This window comes from Giraffa tippelskirchi, chromosome 6, assembly GCF_054371585.1.
Source record: "Giraffa tippelskirchi isolate mGirTip1 chromosome 6, T2T-mGirTip1v1.2.pri, whole genome shotgun sequence".
In the NCBI taxonomy this organism is placed as follows: Eukaryota; Metazoa; Chordata; class Mammalia; order Artiodactyla; family Giraffidae; genus Giraffa; species Giraffa tippelskirchi.
The window spans coordinates 36,234,799-36,255,506 of record NC_137280.1 but is presented as its reverse complement, the minus strand read 5'-3'; the positions used below and the strand labels follow the sequence as shown (position 1 = coordinate 36,255,506).

General features: G+C 35.3%; 1 long non-coding RNA gene across 1 annotated transcript in view; it reads left to right on the top strand.

Moving 5' to 3' along the window:
• The window catches only part of LOC145511114 (uncharacterized), a 127,541-nt gene extending 108,197 nt beyond the window's left edge, over positions 1-19,344 (top strand). Inside the window, exons 5-6 of the long non-coding RNA XR_014057515.1 lie at positions 16,492-16,629; positions 19,136-19,344. This is a non-coding gene — a long non-coding RNA (uncharacterized LOC145511114). The remainder of the gene's footprint in view (positions 1-16,491; positions 16,630-19,135) is intronic.
• Positions 19,345-20,708: the final 1,364 nt, after the last annotated feature.

Genomic DNA, 20,708 nt, shown 5'->3' with positions numbered 1-20,708 from the left:
CTTCTGTTATCTTTTCTTGTATTCTTCTCTCTCTGGACTTAACTTTTTATCTAAACTTTGAGTAGATGTTGAGAGCATGTTTTCAGATTTCTAATCTATACATTAAAGACTAATGTTGTTTTGTTATATACCTGAAATTCTGATATGTATTATATATATAGTTCAAAATATTTTTATTTTCCATTGTAATTATGAGTTATCTGATAACTTATTAAATATGCATTGCTGATTTCCATTAAACGAGAATATTCTAATTATCTGTTTTATGTTTGTTAGAATATCATTCCTTTGAAATTTTTTTGAAGCATGCTTAATAGTTAAGCACAAAGTTAATGGTCAATTTTAGTAAAATGCATGAGCAGTACAAAGAGATATGTAACATTTGTGAAAATTTAGTTGTTCAGTCGTGTCCGACTCTTTAAGACCCCATGGACTGCCAGGCTCCTCTGTCCATGAAATTCTCCAGGAAAGAGAATTTATTAAATTTTTCAATCATACTATTTAAATCCTTCATATCTTTACTAATGCTATCTACTCATTCTACCACTTACTAAAATAGCAGTATTAAAATTTCCCACTATGATTATGGATTTAACTATTTCTCCTTTAGTTTTGTGAAATTTTGCTTCAGAATATTTTAGGTTATATAATTTGTGCATAGACATTTAGACATGTATTTCTTTCTGGTGAGTTTATCCTTATAATAGATATTCTTCTTTATCTCTAGCAATGCTTTTTTATTTCAACTCTATTTTGATAAGCATTATAATATATACTTATGTCAATTTTATTTTGGTTTGAGTTTAGAAGGTATATCATCTTCTATACTTTATATTCAAACTTTATGGTTAAGGTTTACTGCTTATAATCATCATATAGTTATTTTTACTAATTTAGTGATTATTAAATTTTAATTATGCAGGGTTTCCGTAAAGTCTGGAAATGAATATGTATATATACTATGTCATCAATGGCATCTTAAATTTGTAAAAGAAAGTAAAAGTTTCTAGATGCTATAGTTAGCCTGTAGTACCAAATCAATTTATATGTGATGAAATTGCTATTGTTATTAACTTATAGATCTATCATCTTTCTATTGTCTCACTCTTTCTATGGTCACTTTTCTCTCTATGCTTGCCTTCTCTCAAATTAAGTATTTTCATTATTACTTTTTTAATCTATTATTTTCAATCAATGTTTAACCTGTTTGCTAATTATACATTCCTCAAATACACTTTTCTGTTAATACACTAAAACTTCCCTAAATAATTCAAAAGCCCTACAGCTGTTTACTCTTTCTTGGTTTTTAAGTTATTTTTATGTATTTTAATTCATATATATTTTCAAATATTTTATTAGAAAAATTTCCAAAATAAAGTTGAATGCACTAAGAAAACCCATATACTCACCTTGGATATTCTACAAATTAATATTTTTAAAATGATTTGTATAGTTTATATATTTGCTTCATCATAAACGTATATCATCTATCATGAATCTAGCATGTATTCATACCTCTTTCAATTCATCAATTTACCACCCTGTAAAATGCATATTTTTTATTTCAAAGTAAATTAAAATATAAATATACCTTATTGATAAATACTTCAACGTGTATATCAATTACCACAGTTCAATTTTTGCTTATATTTTCTTTATTTATATACACCAAGATGTACAAATTTTAAGCATGTTGTTCAATGGATTTTGATAATTGCATTTATTCTGTAACCCAAATATAAACCATTGCCATCACCCCAAAAATCGTCCTTGTGACTTTTCCCATCACTCCCCACTTCCACTCCCTTCAGACATACAATTCTCTGGCTAATTTTATAAATGTAACAAAGTATCTTTCTATAGCTCTTCAATTTTTTCTGCTTTCATTTGCAATAATTTTCTTTAAAACAGACTTCATTAGTTAATTCGGTGTTAGTCTACTGGTGAGATTTTTTTTTTCCCTTAGTTTTTCTCAGATGTTACCCCTTTAAATACTGATTCTCTGTGTTCTCTCCCTTTTCTCTGTTTGGATTTTCAGCTGGATCTGTGTTAGATCTTTGTATGTATCCTACACGTCTCTTAAGTTCCTTTCTGTATTTTTCATCAGTTCCTAATTCTCTCTTTGTTTCTTCCTATCCCTTATTAAACTCATCCACTGAGTGGTTAATTTTATTACATTTTGCTCTTAATTATAGAATGTCCATTTATTATTTTGTTTATAGAATCTAATCCTTGCTCCAATTCTTTATCTTATAATTAATTACTTGAACATATTAATCACAGGATTTTTTTGTTTGTTCATTTCACATTCGATTACTCTAATTGTAGCTCCTGTGGGTTGCTCATATTATTACTTTAGCACACTATATGTTTGTCAAGTTGAATCTTCTGTTACTGTGGTTTTTAACTGAATCCTAAGTGTCTCACTTGAAGGTCCAGAACTGAACTGAACACATATGAACATGTATTTGACAATATTTTACTTTAGATATATCATTACTTTCAAGTCCAATTTTAGGGACAATCATGCAAAGTAAAAACTTTATATCATGTTCACTGTTAATAGAAGTACATAATTAAATATAATCTGCAAACTCAATACTAGGTCACAAAAAGATTACTTTAGTGTTTTCCAAGAAATTTTACATCTATATTTTTTTAATTTTCAAATGATTTTAGTAAAACACAATAATTTACTTTTTAAATGTGTGAAAACTGAGTATGAGAGATTAAATAAATCTCTCAATATCATACACCTACCTAATCAAAATCATAACTAATATTTCAATTAAGATTTCTAATTCCAACTCCTGGATTATACTACATTTACCATTGCCTCCCTTAGTTTAGAATATGATAGAATGAAGAAAGGCATTAAAGTAATTCTCTTCCCTTAGTTTGTATTCCTCACATGCTTTGATTTGAAATTCTCCTTTAGGATCAAAAACATGCAAATATTATACTGTCCCAACTGAAGGAAGCAACCAGCTCTTCCTCTCTCGTGTGCTTTTTTAGAATCATTGCAGATGGTTGTGATTAAAACTAAATTAACCCGAACTTGTGATCTTCACTTTAACAAAGTTTTTGGTTCATTACACATAAGAGATATTCTGACCAGAAGAGTCTAGAATACATATGGCTTTAGAAAATATCATATTATGTACTTAACAGGCTCCAAATCATCCCCTGGACTTACTTCTTCCTTAGTATTTCTTTGCTAGGTTGCCTCTGTGTGTATATCCTCCCACCATTGTCTTTTAGCAAATTTCTTCATCTTAACACATTCTCCCTTCTGCAAAGACTACAAAAATGGCAGGTTGTGTTTGTTGTTTGCCCATCAATATCCATTCCACCTTCTACCAGTAATTGCATCTGATATTCCTTTGGGTTAACCATTCATTCTCACCTACAATGAAAATGGTTCTGTCCGGGCTGATCCCTCCTTCTAGACTCAGGAGATGTCACAAGAACCAGATGTGACCAATCAGGGCTTTTCATGCCAACCTTCTCCATGTTAACTGATAGAAGACTGAGCATGAAACTCAATTAGAGCAATAAACATACAGCCTGGGATTTTTCTGGAATCATGAGGCAGAAAATCCCTATCTCTGCTAGGCTTACTAAGTAAGTAAAGGATACATCTAAAGCTATCTCTAAAAAGAGGAATTCTATCTGAGAATGAAGCCAATAGAGAGGAATAAATAACCAAGAGATGCAAAGAGATGCCATGTTTGGAGGACATCGTTTAGAGGGCTTTGTTTCAGCCTTGCCCGAAGTTGCTAATCTACCTCTACACCTTGTATGATCCTTCCCTCCATAATATTTAAGCTAATGTAATCTAGAATTCTCAAATGCTACTCTATCATGTATTCCCTCTTTCATGTTCCTCACGGAATACCATATTTAAGTGGTACTCTCTATCTTTTCCCAAAGAGATTATGCATTCCTATTAGGCAGAGTAGTATTATATTTATCTCCATTCCACCAATGCTTAATCAGTTTTCTGCCTCATAAAATAAGCACAAAATTGTGGGGAAAAGAAAAGAAGGATAAGGGAAGGAGATGATGGAAAATGATTGACATAAAGCCAGAATTTTAGAAAAAGAATCATTTGTTCTTTTTGTTATTCCCTCTTCCTATTATAGAAAGCAAACAAGGAACTAAAGACTTGCACTTTGGATTTTCCAATATCCCACACATCCTTCACACAAAGGTTGATAATGCACAATGAATTTTATTGACAGGGCTGATATTACATATTCTATCTTATTGTCAGGACATATGCTGGATGATGCATCCTCATTTTTTTTGATTCAGGAAATACGACTGTTGTACTTATAGACACGAGAACCATATTCACCAAGTAATAAATCTTGGCTGTCAGTAGAACCCACAGGCCAGTACATTTCAGGATGTGATGAAATCCCTTCTGTATTGACTCAAAGTGTAGGATTCTCTTGAGCAATGACAGGCAGGCTGGAATCATCACTTGCAATTGTAGAAGTATTCAGAAGGAACATTTAAAAGCATGTTACTGAAGCTGGAGTAAAATGTGGCTAATGGAGAAAAAAAATGCTTGCTTTCAAATACAGTTACTGAAAGAAGCTAAATTAAAATGTCAGATGCAATAGCAGAAGTAAGCTTCTCTTGGCTTAAAAAGAAACGCACAGCAATAATTCTAGTTATTGGCTAAGATTCTCTTTTTCATTGATTTTTATATTGATCTGCTAGAGCAGACACTAAAGACAGTCCAATTTTACTTTAAATGTATCTTCAATTCTCAGCAAGACAGGAATTTCTAAAGGTAGGAATAGTTCTTCCGATACAATAAGCTTTATTATTTTGTTAATATTTTTATTTATATACACTACCATAGTACTCATAGTGAATACTAAAGCTCAAAATTGAAAAAAATGAATTACACAGATTGGAGAAATTAAATTTGAGGAGTTCACTTATGGGTGTTTCTTATGCTTCTTAGTCAATAATTAATTAGAAACATAGGAAATAGAAACTGTATTATAGCTAGTGGATAGATGATTGGACCTATTGGGAAGATCCCCTGAAGAAGGGAACGGCTACCCACTCCAGTGTTCTGGCCTAGAGAATTCCATGGACTGTGTAGTCCATGTGGTCGCAAAGAGTTGGACATCGACTGAGCAACTTTCACTTTCACTTTTGTAGCTAGGCTGCTTCTGTTTAAAATTCAGCTTGACTATTATAAGACCTGGGGGATGTCATGAAATTGCTCCAAGCCTTAGTTTTTCTGGCTAAAAGCTAAGAATCAAAATCATTCTTACCTATTTAGTAAGGTTGTGGTGAAGGTTAAATAAATTAATGCATGTAAAGGTCCTAGAATATTGTTTGGCACAGAATCAAGTGCTAAATAGATGTAAGCTGTTGTTCCTGAGTTCTCTGGCATTTCTATATTTATGTATTTGTAGATATATATTCACGTATATATAGTACACATATACATATATAGATCCTTATAAATGTATAAACCTACCCTCTTTTGGAAAGGGTAAAATCTTTTATAACACTTGTCAGAGGAGCAGAGCCAAGTGACAGAGTAAAAACCTGCCCTAAGGGATGAATAGATCTAACTTGCTTCCTCATTACTCAAGATTCCCAAAAGAAGCCTGAAAAACATGAGTACAGTGGCCTTCCTGGGGCCTTATGAGACACAGTTTACCTTTGACAAGTGCAGTCTCTGAAATCAGTATCTAGATCCCATCCTTGACTCCACAACTAATGAAATTCCACAACTAACCAAACGTACAACCTCGAATATGTCATTGTCTCCTCCGAAAAATTGGAGATAATGAAGAACTCAGATGGTAAAGAACCTGTCTGTAGTGCAGAAGACCTGGGTTTGATCCCTGGGTCATGAAGACCCCCAGGGAGAAGGGAATGGCTACCCATTCCAGTATTCTTGCCTGGAGAATTCCATGAACAGAGGAACCTGCCAGGCTACAGTCCATGGGGTTACAAAGAGTCGGACATGACTGAGCTACTAACACCTTCAACCTTATAAGATTGTTGTAAAAATTTTTTTAAGTAGAGAACTTAGGTTACTTGATGCATAACAAGAAACAAGTAAGATATTATTTAAACTAAGTATCAATACTTGTTAACATATCACAACAGACAGCTTTCTACTCATCGCTAATGTGAACACTGGATGTGGATTACCACCTGTCAATAAATCTGCAGTACTAACAAACCCTCACTATATACAGCCTCCCATATCCTTAAAAATAGAGTGACATTTAAGCAATATCTGATTTGCAATGCATGGTAAGAAAAAAAATATCAAGTGTCCAACCAGCCTAAGTGACTCTTAATTCCATTTTCACAGCAAATGGCTTTTAAATAAGCCACTAACTGCCATTTGCTGCCATTGTCTTCCATCAGCAGTGAAGCCTTACCTTACTGGCAAATTGAAATCCTCTTATCAAAATTGTACAGTTTACAGATAGCAGAGAGGTAAACAGGGACAGTTACCAGGGGGTAAAATAAAATCTGTAATAAGACTAATGGAGCCAAAAGTCAATTCTGTAGCCTTCTTTTCTTTTGCCTCCTAGTATCCTCTCCAATATCCACTGGGAGGTTTATGCTAATATAAGAGCAGCATAAGTGATTAACCTTTTGCTACAGCTTCCAATTGCTATCGTTTTTTTTTTCCTTAGGAAATATATAGATTTGTCTTACAGAATAGGAAAGACTTTGCTGAAGCTGCAGCCAACCTTACATTATGAGAGGGAAAAAAAAATTAAGTCAGCTTCATGATTTAGGTCAGTAAAATATAGACTATCAGATATGCCATAGGCATTTAGTTGTCTCGCATGTAGAGTTGAAGAGCCATGTGTTAAAATCTAAATCAAGCATTAACCTCCTGTTTTAAGATTAGTTTATCTCTAAATAGATTCTCTAGGATCTGAGAGATGTGGATGGTTGAAAATGATAATTAAGCCAAGCAGTTATCATATATTCGTCATAAATTAACAGGATAATAAGAAAACTTCTCAAGTATGCTTTTCTTTATATACTTGGAACACTGACAGAATGTTTTATTGTCAACTTGACAGAAAATCATGTTCATTCTAAAAAAAAAAGAAAGAAAGAAATCCCCATTCCATGGTGTTTAAGCATTTATGTATATTTAAAATCAATGATTTTGCCAAGTAAATTGAAGAATCTGTTAAGTAGTCATTAACACACACAATGAAATATTTCCCACCACTCTCTGATTGTTTTGTGCAATTCTGTTTCTATAACCTTACTTTCCATCTTTGTTGATAGATTATGATAAAATAAGTGAGACAAAGAGGTGAGTCTAAAGTAACTGAACATAATAATTTTTTAGAATTTTGTAAAAATATCCAGATTTTTTTCCTGTGAGAAATGCTGCTAGGATAAGCTATATTCAAATGACCATGACTACATCTAATTTTCTATACTAGTACTTTACCAGGGGCTTTCTCATGGCTCAGCGGTAAAGAATCCATTTCCAAGGTAGGAGATGCTGTTCAGTCCCTGGGTCAGAAAGATCCCCTGGAGGAGAGTATGGCAACCCACTCCAGTGTTCTTGCCTGGAGAATTTCCATGGACAGAGGAACCTAGTGGGCTACAGTCCATAGAGTCACAAAGAGTCGGACACAACTGAAGTGACAGAGAATGCACGCATGCACTTTACTGGAGAACATTTTGTTATAACTCAAAAATTATATTGCAAGCGTGACAAATAATTTAACTGAAACAGAAATTTCTGGAGGCCAAATTGACTATCTTTTAGGGAAACCAGGGTGAGTGAACATTACTGGGGATAGCTTATTTCTCTGGCTCTCATTTCCATTTGGCTGAAGCCTGGGAAAGGGCATTTATCTCTGACAAGACCTGAGACATTATAAACATGCCCCCATACCAAGTCAATCAGCTTGATAGCCATAATAAAAATTTCACTTTTTCGGGGTCCAAAAAAATATCAAAAATACCATTGGCTCCTCCATAAAGGAAGATAAAGAACCGTTTCACTGTCTCAAAGATAATCATGCATGATTCTTTCATTTGAAAATAGTTACCTACAATCCTTAGCATCCTTTGGTGGCAGGAAAAAAAATACTTTCATGGTCAAGAAGGTACTATGTTTTACTATGTAACCCAAATACATTAGTTCTCTTCTACATGGGAAATATAAGAATGCGGAAGGAAAATTCTCATACTTCAACCTCCCTCTCTACAAACACAACATCACCTGTTCCTGTAACTGATGTCTGTTTTTACACAAGGAAGCACATAGGATAGCCCAGGATGTAAGAAGCAGAAACAGGATGTCTCAACCTGGGCATCTTTCCTTGCATCTAATGGTAATTCATCTCTACACTGATTCTTCTTCTTTAGTTCTTTTTCCTCTAGAGGAGATTCCTTCCTGCCCCGCTGCTGCCAACTTACCCTCCACCAAACACTTAAAACTATAAAAATATCTCCGATTGATTCCTGCTACTTTTCAAGGAGATGCTCCTCATTTTCTCTCATTCCTGTAACTTGCTGTGTGGCTCCACTTTGTCATCATTTTATTGTTTCAAGTATTTGGCTTATTTCTCCAAAATATTGTACACGCATGCCAAAGTTGCACACTAAGTAGATTGTACCTGATAGATTCTGGCAGGGGTGGCTACCAAATCCTATACACTAGGTTCCTTCATTGATTCAAAACATACTTACTGAGTGCCTACCTTGAGATTGGCATAAATCCCAGAGAGGGGAAGTCAGTTTCTTTCACAGCAGCAGCTTCCATTTCACTTGGAAATTTTGTTTTACCAGGTTTGAATTTGCTGTGAAAATGATGTATCTGCCTTCATGGAATACTCTAGTGGCACCAAGAATAAAAGTAGATCCCTGAAGATACGCAATGTGGTTATTGTTGTTGTTCAGTTGCTAAGTCGTGTCCAACCTTTTTCAACCTCATGAATTGCAGCACTCCAAGCTTCCCTGTCCTCTACTCTCTCCCTGAGTTTGCTCAAGGTCATGTCCATTGAGTTGGTTTTGATATCAAGCCATCTCATCCTCTGCCACCCTCTTCATCTTTTGCCTTCAATCTTTCCCAGCATCAGGGTCTTTTCCAATGAGTTGGCTCTTTGCATCAGGTGGCCAAAGTATTGGAGCTTCAGCATTAGCATCAGTCTTTCCAATGAATATTCAGGGCTGCAAGAAGATATGCAATAATCTGTTTTAATCTTAGCAACACCAGGACTATAACCTTCTCTCTCACTATGCTGAATATAAATATTTTTGCCTTTCAGTTATCAAACAGAAGTTTTACATTCAACTTTAAATTTTCAAGTACCACACGAATCAACCTCAGCAGAAGATTGAGATGGTTATAAAGTCTTATGACAGACCCCTTGGTCTCTTGCACCCTGTGGCCATTTTAGGCAATTTGCTTTCAGAGAGAAAGGCTGTATAATGTTTTTTTAAATTGTTTTATTCCTAGTTTTTTTGAACATTGATCTAGAAAAAGCCTTATCAATAAAGGGAAGAGTAAGATCTGCCAAAGAAACAGCCACATCAAAGAATTTAGGCAATTTGTATATCAGGTAAAAAGACACTGGAGCTGTTCTTATATAAATAGTTTTCTATAATCCTCATTTTTTTCTCAACTTCATTCTTCTAGTAGAATTTCTTTTTTCTTATTCAGTTTCAGACCTCCTTATTATCGATTATCCTCTTGTTGGGGTTCAAAGCAGGCTGCCTCACGATGAGCCCCTATGACATAACTGATTGTATTGAATTAGTTGCTTGAGAAACAGCCAGTTTGTGGGGAGGGGAGAAATAGTTTTTTTAAAAAAAGGTTCAACCACCCCTCTTTCTTCTTGAAAGTGGGAAATAAATCTTCCATGTGAAGATATTCTCCCCAAGGCAGGAGGATAGAAGATCTCTGAACTAGGGAATTGAAGGCTAAGAAAGCTGTGTAAACAACCCTTGTTACTTCTTTATTAGTCTACTAATCCAAGTACAACCCCCTTTGTTTGTTACACCTTCACAAACCATTGTTTCTTTGTCTAAAAATTATATATAAATAACCAGTTTTGATCACTTTGGGGCTTCCCTTACTAAGAGACCTCTGTGTGTATGAATTGATTTTTTTTTCCTGTTTTTAATAATAATATATCTTGTGGCAACTTAATTTTAATTAGACCAGATACTAAACCAACCAAAAGAACTTAAGAGGGTTGGGGAAATATTACTCCTTTCCTGACACTGTTGGTTTCAAATCCTAACATTAATCTATGCATTTATTAGAGCCCTTTAGAGTTCAAGAGTCATGGCAAGAATACAGTGACTTACACAAATATAAATCTGATTTTATTATTTCCCCTCTTAAAAGCTTTCCCTAATCTTTGCTGTGGTAGTAAAGGCTATTTCTTTCTGGCTCCAATTATCTCATTTAATCACGTCTCCTTCCTTCCTCCCTACGTTTCTCCCAAGATATTCTTCAGCCCTGCGCTGTCTAAAACCACTGGACTATTGGTAAATCCTAAAACTGTCACATACTTTCATCCTTTAATATCCTTCCTTATTCTTTTGCTTCTGTGCTCTTTCTTTCACCTCCATCTGAGAAACCCCACTCATTCTAAAAAACAGTTCAAATGTCTTTCTCTCCAAGATATCCCTGACTCCTCCAACTTTGTATTCTGTGCTTTTCATAACATTCTTTTTGTCCTTCTATGATAGTGTCCATGAGGTTGGATTTTAGTTACTTATACATCCGTCTTTCCCAGTAGTCTGTGAGTTGCATGAAGAGATAGATGAGCTAGGCTTTATTTTGCAGGTCTAGTATCTTAAGTCAGTATCTGGAATAGAGAAAATACTCAGATATTTTTATGTGTTTTCATAACAAGAAAATAAACCTTTTAAACTTTATGAGAAAAAAAGAAAAAGAACTCAGTGAAATCTTATCTAACTCATGAAATCTTAGAAGATTTATAATCTCATTATATCCAACAGGATCTCATAACAATGGACTATATATGCCTTTCCAAATCTGACTCAAAACATATATCTTTGCAAATATTTTTAGGTTCTATATTATAGTTTCTCCTCTGATCTTATTTCTGCTCAGCTCTCCTTCAATCACCAAACAAAAAACAAAAGCAAAGCAAAACAAACAAACAAACAAAAACACAAACAAACAAAACATAAAACTCCATACCCATGTACACAACAGGAAAGAAAGTTTTTGGGTCTTTGCTTGCTATATTCATCAGTTCCCTCTGACATCCAAAGCCTACCTCACATAAAATGAAGTCCTGGCCTCCAACCATACCAAACTTCCTAGTGTCTCCAATAGTATGCCCTGGACATATCAAGTAACTCGATAACATTAGATTAAGAACTTTGAATAGTGTTCATTTCTTCCTTCTCTGTACTTTTTGGGGCTCCAAAATCACTGCTGATGGTGACTGCAGCCATACAATTAAAAGAAGCTTGCTCCTTGGAAGAAAAGTTATGACCAACCTAGACAGCATATTAAAAAACAGAGACATTACTTTGCCAACAAAGGTCCATCTAGTTAAAGCTATGGTTTTTCCAATAGTCATGTATGGATGTGAAAGTTGGGCTATAAAGAAAGTTGAGCACCAAAGAATTGGTGCTTTTGAACTGTGGTGTTGGAGAAGACTCTTGAGAGTCCCTTGGACTGCAAAGAGATCCAACCAGTCCATCCTAAAGGAGAACAGTCCTGAGTGTTCATTGGAAGGACTGATGCTGAAGCTGAAACTCCAATACTTTGGCCACCTGATGAAAAGAACTGACTCCTTGGAAAAGACCCTGATGCTGGGAAAGATTGAGGGCGGGAGGAGAAGGGGACAACAGAGGATGAGATGGTTGGATGGGATCACCAACTCAATGGGCATGAGTTTGAGTAAACTCTGGCAGTTGGTGATGGACAGGGAGGCCTGGCGTGCTGCAGAACATGCGGTCACGAAGAGTTGAACATGACTGAGCAACTGAACTGAACTGAATTGAAACAGAAATACAATTCCTAAGCCTTCAAAATACCTTACACTCTTTTCATTTCCTCTCCATTCCAAACTGGGCAACCCTCAACACCCCTAGTTTGTGATACCAGAGAGCACACTTGGCCTTCTTTCACCAAAGTTTTCCTATATCCATTTCACCTGTTTATGCACTCATACCAAATGAAACGCAGACAATTACATTCAGTTTTTCATTTCTCTATTAAAACTCAAAAATGACTTTCTTGTCCATCAGTTTTAAATCCCTTTGCCTTGTTCGGAAGTCCACTACAATCTGTCCCTCCTTAATGACAACATACATACACACTCCTTCTTTACCAATCTTCCCCTATAATAAGCTGTACATCTGTTCTTTGCTTCAAATGCACATTTATTTGTATATTTATATCTCCATATACTTTTCCCTTTGTTTCCTCTACCTCTTTCCCAAGCTTTCTGCTTGACCATTATTCTCATTCTCCTACTTTTTTAATACCAAATTCCCTTATGAAGACTTTCTCTAACTTCAGTCCACACTATCCTCTCTCTTTTCTGAAGCAAGTGTTAGTAGCATAGACGTTAGTATTTAATTGTTCTGTGATGGTTTCATATGGATTAAATGTGCATTCTTTGACTGAGAGATCCCAGCTTTATTTATTGAACACTTGATGCCGAGCACTTTTCACTTTTCAGGCTTTAAGCAATATGTGAAGATAGCAATTTCTGAAAGAACAATGGTTGAGATCACACATGGAAAGCAAGCTACCCTACACAGTTGCATGTGAAGGAGGCATAGCTAATTGATCTCAGTACCCTTTCTTGCTGAGCTTGAAGAAGGTTTCTCAAGTGCAAACCAGTAATGATCAATCAATTGGTTTAAGGAGTAAGTTGAAATCTATTTGATGTGCCTGACCTATAATCTAAATGAAAATGTGTATGCATATGTGTGTGTGTGCTAAAAATCAATCTCAATTTGGTTTTTTGAAGAGTGGGAACAGATTCTTATTTCTTAATTGTATACACAATACAATACCAGGAGAATTTCAATAGAGATGTGGGAATAGTTTATTAAAATGGAAAACAAATTGTATATTAATATTCAGGCCTCACAAACATTATCTACAGCAAACTATGATTTACTCACATAGAGAATAGAATAAAGTCCAATAGTCCCACATTGATTTATTTCTTCAGTCACACTCAGAGATACAGAGCAACGTAATTAGCAGCAGTATCTTCAGACACAAAGAAAATCAATTCTTACACATGCATCCATGTTGACTAGAAATCTTTTAGAATTTTCCACAATGCCTGACTCAATTGACAGCATATGCAATAGAGAAACCTAAGTGCATCCTTTCATAATACATCTTGACAAAAGCTGCAAATGCTATAGATCCAGAAACCAAACCACAACAAACAGAAAATTCTATTACAGTATGATTAATTAGTAGAAGCAGCTACTAGTTCAATCACCAAACAGCAGTCTTATGAAAGTGGTTGGTATACATATATGAGTTTATATTATGGATGAAATTAAGAGAAAGCATGAAGAAGAAGCAAAGAGAGATAAGTGTAACTTGCAAGAGTCAATTTTGACTCTTCCAAGCTAGATCTGTTTGTTTGGTGACTTTTGTTATTGTAATCACACATAATGGCTTGCCTCAGAATTCTACCCCTCTGGCGGACTGTTAAGCTGAAGTGCCTTTGTTTAGAACCTTGTCCACCTGTAGATGACAGGAAGGAAGAAATTAACACATCCATCTGCCTGAGGCTTGCCATTCTAGAAGACACTTGCAGAATTAAATGGCCTTTTTACTTTGTTTACTCACTTCCTCCTATCTCTGATCCATAAAAGAACCTGGCAGCCAGACCCTGACAAGATGGTTATTTTGAGACGTTAGTTTGTCTTCTCAGTGAGCTGGCTTTCCAAATAAAGTCATATTCCTTGCCTCAGTGCCTTGTCCCTAGGATTCATTGGCCTCTTGTGTTGCAAGCAGAGTGAGATTAGACTCTATAATAAGACAGTGGCACTGGCTGAATATTAGAAAAACTAATTGGTGACAATATTTTGGAGACACTCTGGTACAGAAATTCAAGACGGTTATATTTTAGCATGGCTGTAATAATTAGTAGGTGGTTGTTGAGGGAAATATAAATTGAGAGTGCTGCTACATAGATATGCCTTCCTCCACAAATATCTTGAAGAATTAAATGACAGAAATTTCTTCTATAAAAAGGTTAATAAAGATGAAGCATATGCTTAGCTAGATTTAGGTCTGCAAACTGTTCTTTAGGCTTTGAAGGAAAAATAATTTTTATTACTCACTAACCTTCTGGTTGTCTCGGTCTTCTCATCAGCATGGACAGACTGATTCCCCTACCCCTAGCTGGGGTGTCATTAACCATCAGAGTGGATAACACAGTGCCAAACTGAAATATTCAGCCTTTTAAACTTCTATTTAAATTTTATTGGAGTATCTTGTCTTCCAGGTTTTTTTTTTTTTAAATAGAATTCCCATTTTTTATGACTTACACAGTCCTAGATGCAGTCCTTCTTAGAATAAAAGCTGCTGCTTTAATGTGCACATGTGATCAACTGTGATGGACCTAGGACTTTATCATAACTTTTGATTGACACAAGTATATCCTCAAAGACTCAGAAAAGTGTTTGCACTCAGAGAGAACTTAACATAAATCTGTGGAAGATGAAGTCACTTGATTTTATGGCTTTGCTTCAAAATTGACATAAAAATATAAGATTCAATTTTATCATTAAAATAGTTATTCATAATAGCCCAGTCTCCTTCTAGAACTATACAGATAGCAAATTAGTTATACCCTGTAGCACTTACAAGGACTATTTATTCATCACACGTATATAGACAAGTAGATTAAAATTTTTTCTTGACTTAATTTTTTTCTTCATCAAGGTATTTTTATACTGCAAAAAAAGATCAGATGGAAATGAACAAGAGCCTTAAAAGTTTACAACCAGAGGCAATTTTAGTATCTTCATTTTTTCCCTTGGTATAGCACAAACTGACCTACTTTGAAGCATTTGGAACATCAAAATGTGACTGCAATGTTCTAACCAAGAAGCAGTATGAAGCTAAGTGATTGAAGCACTTCATAATTGATGTATTTCATATGCATCTAGTGCTGCCCCAGTTTCTGTTATTAACCTGTCAGTTTTTTTTCTTTTAATTGAGAACTTTCTAGGATAAAGGGAAGAAAACTCTATAAGCAAAAGGAGGAAGGAGATTACAAACTAATAGAAAAGTGAAGCAAATTAATAGTATAGTCTTTGAATCTTCTTGATACTTTAATTTTTAGAGACAAAATAAGTTAGTTGGAATTTTTATTTCAATGAAAAAACACTGACCAACTTAGATTACAACAGTAAAATAAATGGAACCTGCCTGAGCTCACCCATCACATCCCAGGTATTAAAGCTTAGGAGAAAGGATGATGTAACTGAATTCTGTGTATCTGAAATGAATTTGATTCAGCAGAAGAATGTTCATTGTTTAAAGAACCAATTAAAAAGTACAAATGCCATATTAAGGAAAAATACTTTGTAAGATATATCAGTTATTGTTACAGAAAGGCATAAAACGTAAAATCTCTGGATTGCTCTTCAAGTACTGTTCTTTACTAACTGTATACCCTTGAGCAAGCCACACTTTTCTGAGGTTATTTTCCTAGCCTTAAAGAATAATAATCATACTTCTGTAGAGGAATAAAATTTGCCAACTTACAACGTCTCTTTGGCACAAGAATTATTTCAAAGTGAAAACAACAAAGCCCAAAGCTCAGGAAGGAATTTTGACCTTTCCCTTAATTGCCTAAAAGAATATAGAGGGCATGTTCTAGGAAGGGAACTATCCATAGCTAACTATAGTATGAATTAGATATGTAGACTTAGAGGAACCTAGCAAGTCTATTTGTTAAGATTCTTTTCTGTCTTATGGTCTCTGATGGCCTTGCTTACGAAATATTTACTTTTCCACCTCCATGGAAATTGCCTTCTTCTCCTTTGAAGTTCCAACTACTCCCAACACCCTCTTTTGTCTTGAAGATGGTATTTAAGGTGAGTATTTTGGCATTTCTATGAGTTACTCAGTTTTCCTGGGTCTCTTCATGTAAATATATTACTAACTTTTGTTTGATGATCTCCTGTTAATCTGTCTTATGTCAATTTAATTCTTAGACCACCCAGAAAAATCTAGAAGAGTAGAGGAAAATTTCTTCCTCCCCAACACCTTCCACATTGAGTTCATAGGTCAGAGTAAAGATAAAATGAGAAAAGATATGGGAAAACACTTTGAAAACATAGAAAACCATATATAAGCTTTGATTGGTATAAGGTATAATGCTTGATTGATATCATATTGGTGATTGAAGCTCAACCAAATGGCAAACATCTGACTATTTTAACTATAATCTCTCAAAATTTGTCATTTTGAAGGTGATCGTAAGGACATTAACATGAAAGAAAAAGAAAGCATGCCTGCCAATCTGAAGCAATATTCTATCAGTAATATTTTGAAGTCAGTCTTTTGACATTTCAAGAAACCAATACTGATCTCACAGTAAACCAAAAAAGGTAAATAATTTATATTTACAAACAGTGTCTAGGAATATCATGACTGAGATTCTCTCCTATTTGAAATTCAACATGGTATATGTCAAAAGAACTTTTATTTGCAAACATTATATTTTTATACAAATTATTTCTTCTCACACATGCCCCACTGGTTTGACCTTATACACATTTCCAAACAGGCATGGATCTGACTAAGTCAAAAATGTTAACCATGCGTGGAAATAAAAAGAACAAAGAGTGTCCCTCATCAACCAGGTATACACGGGTTAAACCACAACCCACTATAGTCACCCACTGACAGTGCACCCTGAGGGAAGTTTAAGATGAAAAACGAGATGAAACATTCTCTGTTTTCAATAAATGGACCCTAGAAACTTAAGATATATACCTCAGGAAGAATTTCAATGACTCCAGATTCTTGCAGCGTCCCATTCATAGAACAGCACTAAAATTATTAACTTGAGATATCTGTTACTTATTATTAGAAGTAATCTTTAGCCAAAATATATGCTTGACTACATGAATTTCCCAGCACCCCCCGAGCCCCAAATCACATGCATATTGTCTTCTCCCCTACCTCCTAAGAGTAGTTTACTCAGAGCTACTGAGTGACTGTCTCCCAGGCTGTAGTCTTCCGTAAGACCTTGACTACTACTTAAATTCACAACTCTCCTGTCATGTGTTTTTTTTTTTTACTTTGACACTTGAGACTAATAACATCTGTATCAAGTGCTATGGTCCCCCATACATAGCCTTTCTGAGCACAGGGATGGGAAAAGAGATGGAGACAATGATTAGTGTTCAGAGAGGGGAGCGGAAGAAACTTTCATTTAATCCAAAGAATGTTTCCTCAGACTGGGCTAACATTTTTCTGGTTGACTGTACTAGTGAAGATTTTAAAAGATTGTAGAGCTCTGCCATTATTATCAATTTTATTATGTCTTTGGAGTTGCTTAAGTTATTGGAAACCTTGCTAAACTGAAGCTATAGATGCAAGCCTGACTCAGATAAAATCATCAGCCCCTTACCTCATACCATTTTGCACCTTTGTGTGTTCTATTTCCCTTCTGTTCCCAGAAAGCCCACTATCTTCATGACGTTACAGTGAAAAGAAGAAAAAAAAAGGAATGAGTTTGTTTTCTTTCTCTTTCCAGAGAACAAAGTAAATAAAGAGAACAGTGAGCAGGCCTGAACATTCTTAACTTTTTTACTTTAACTGCTCCTAGCTCTGCATGTCTCTAACTAAGTTTTCTTTTCTGCCCGCCCCCCCTCAACTTGGAATGTTTGAAACTAAAGTTTACTTCTCTGTCCCATACCTCTGCAGGAGCTATGCTTCACACCAATTTTCCTTCGACTCTATCCAAAATACATCCATATCTGGTATTTGGCCTTACAATACCCTTCCCTCTCTAGTTACATACCAGAAAGAAAGCCAAGTGGGAGAGCCACTAAACTGTCAGACTCAATTACTGGCTTACTGACACCTATGACTGTCTTTGAAACAATGCAAGAGGAAGAAATCAAGATCCTAATACCTTGGCTCCTCATCACTGAAACCTGTGTGCCTCATTTTATATACGCCCCTAGATTCCTCATGGAGGAGGGGCACAATTCTTGAGGCAGGAGCCTACTGTGTTTTCCTCTTACAGGCTGAGAAGTAAAGCCATCTTTGCATTTCCTCCAAACTCTGTCTCCATATTTTTCATTTGACTTTGGTGGGCAGAGAAGGCCAAGATTTTAGTCAGCAACAATGACACTGCAGATTCTTTCCAAAATCTAAAATTTCCTGTTAACACGGTAATGACTTTGTTACCTTTTAAAGGATAATTTATATTTTTAAAATATAGCCTTGAAAGGACAGGAAATAAAATCTTTAAAAGTGAATCTTTGGATAATACAACCTCCAGATGAAGGTATATATTTTTTATAGAAACCATGTTTTTCCAAACTATACAACCATCAAATATAGATAAAAATAATGCCCATTCACATGGATAATTTAACTGCAACAATATGGTAAAATTAGGATTCAGTATTGGTGTCCGGAGTGTTAAATACTGTTGAAATGTTTCTTGATGCCAAGTATCTAGATGACTATGATGAATATTCAAATATAAAATACGCAGAGCTGAACAAAAATGATATCACTGAACATGCAGTGATAATTAATTTGTAAAACCAATTTAAGTAGGCATGCAACATCATATTTCTTCATTTCTTAATAAACAAAATTAAATTTTCTTTTAAAGCTGAAAAGTCAATATGGCAACAGAGAAGAATAAACCTGAATCCAGGTTTATTCCTCTGTTGCCTGTGCTTAGTCATGCTGACTCTGCACCTTTGTCTCCTCAATAAGTAAAAGAATATTTCTCATAGCCCAAAATATACATAATAGCCCTTCCTCAAGGCTCTGCCTCCCAGACGTGAACTTTAAAGCCATAATACTTTTCATTCATATAGAGATTAAAAGTTAAATAATCAGAAAATAACATTTTTCTTATTGAAGGTTTATAGGAACATCATGACCAGTCTATGTAGACAGCCCTGAGAACAAAGCATTACAACCAAGAAGTTTGCAACAACCAGTCACATTCCCTCCCGTTTTAGCACAAAAGAAGACTGAATTCTAGTGGGGAAGATGGTTCTTTGGGATGCTGGTTTGCCAGCTTCCTGGTTTGCTAGCTTTCTGAATAAAGTTGCTATTCCTTGTCTCAATACCTCTTGTCTCTATTTATTGGCCCATTGAGTGGCAAGCATTATGAGCTTGGATTTGGTAACAATATCAGTATTATTACTCTCCTTACTGCTTTCCCCTTATGCAGACCAGAACATTCAGAAAAGTCTCTTCTCTGGTTAGTCTGCTGATTACTATTGAGATATTGACCTCCCTGTCCATTGAACTCTTGAACTTTGCTGATTTTTTTTTTTCCTGTGCCATATTTGAGCCTTTTTCTGAAGATATGAATCCTGTCTCAGGGTCACAGGTACACTAGGAAGCCATCCTTTCCAAAATCTTACTATCATCTGTGTATGATACAACAAAACAGGACATAAATGAATACCTTTTGTAGAAACTGCTAACATCTACAATCCTCCCTACTCTTTGAAGTTCTCAAAGATACTCCCCTTCTACCTATTTCTCTTGCCATCTCAGGAGCCCAGCAAAATTTCATCAGTGCATGTGAACTTTTGTCTTTACAAAAGCACTTAAAACACAGAAATAAAAACGGTCTGCCAACATGCTTGGTCATGACCATGAAGGAAAAATAAGAAAATAACACTACAAATTAAAACCTCATTACATTAACCTTTATCAACATATTAAGAGTTCTTTTGCCCTACATACAAAGTGAAAGTGTTATCAACTTTGGATAACTTATTTTCTCTTTCTATGCCTGCACCTCTAGCCTAGCCCCTTTGTTAGTGATTTGAAACAGATGTAATCTTCTTAACTGGCACTAGGACCCTTATATTCACATAAAAGTCCCTACCCAGAACTTTGTGTTTTAGAGGATATGCATAACAAAGAACCAAATTAAATTATTACAAAATGCATACTCATATCACTAGAATCTGATGCTCAAAGCTGACATAATGTGACCCTGACACTTAAGATCATGGCATTGACTCACACCATCCAGGCCAAGAAAAGTGCTTGTTTATCTCCTTTCCTACGTCCCTGAACAAAATGAAGAGAGGATTTGAATATCAGAAGGTCTTAGACAGGAGGGAAAACCCTGACAAAGTTTTCCTCTTACAAGGCACAAATCCTCCATTTTCTTCCTTTCATTGGTATTCCAATTCAGTTTCAAAGATATCTGAGAATTAGCAGAAGCTTTTCAATAGTTGTGAGATGGCCTAGAAATGAAACCAAGCAGGGCCCTTGAAGCTCTCTAGGGTACAAAAATCTTTCTGAGTCCCCCATTTCTTGCTTGTAGGAAAAGAGCTTCAGTCTCCTAGACCTTCCCTGAGTTCTGAAGGGCAAATTCAAACAGTTAATAAGTAAAGAGGTGAGGGAATGCAGGAACGAGGAAATGCAGTCAAGAAACAATAATGCAAGGTCCTGGTTACTCCCCAGG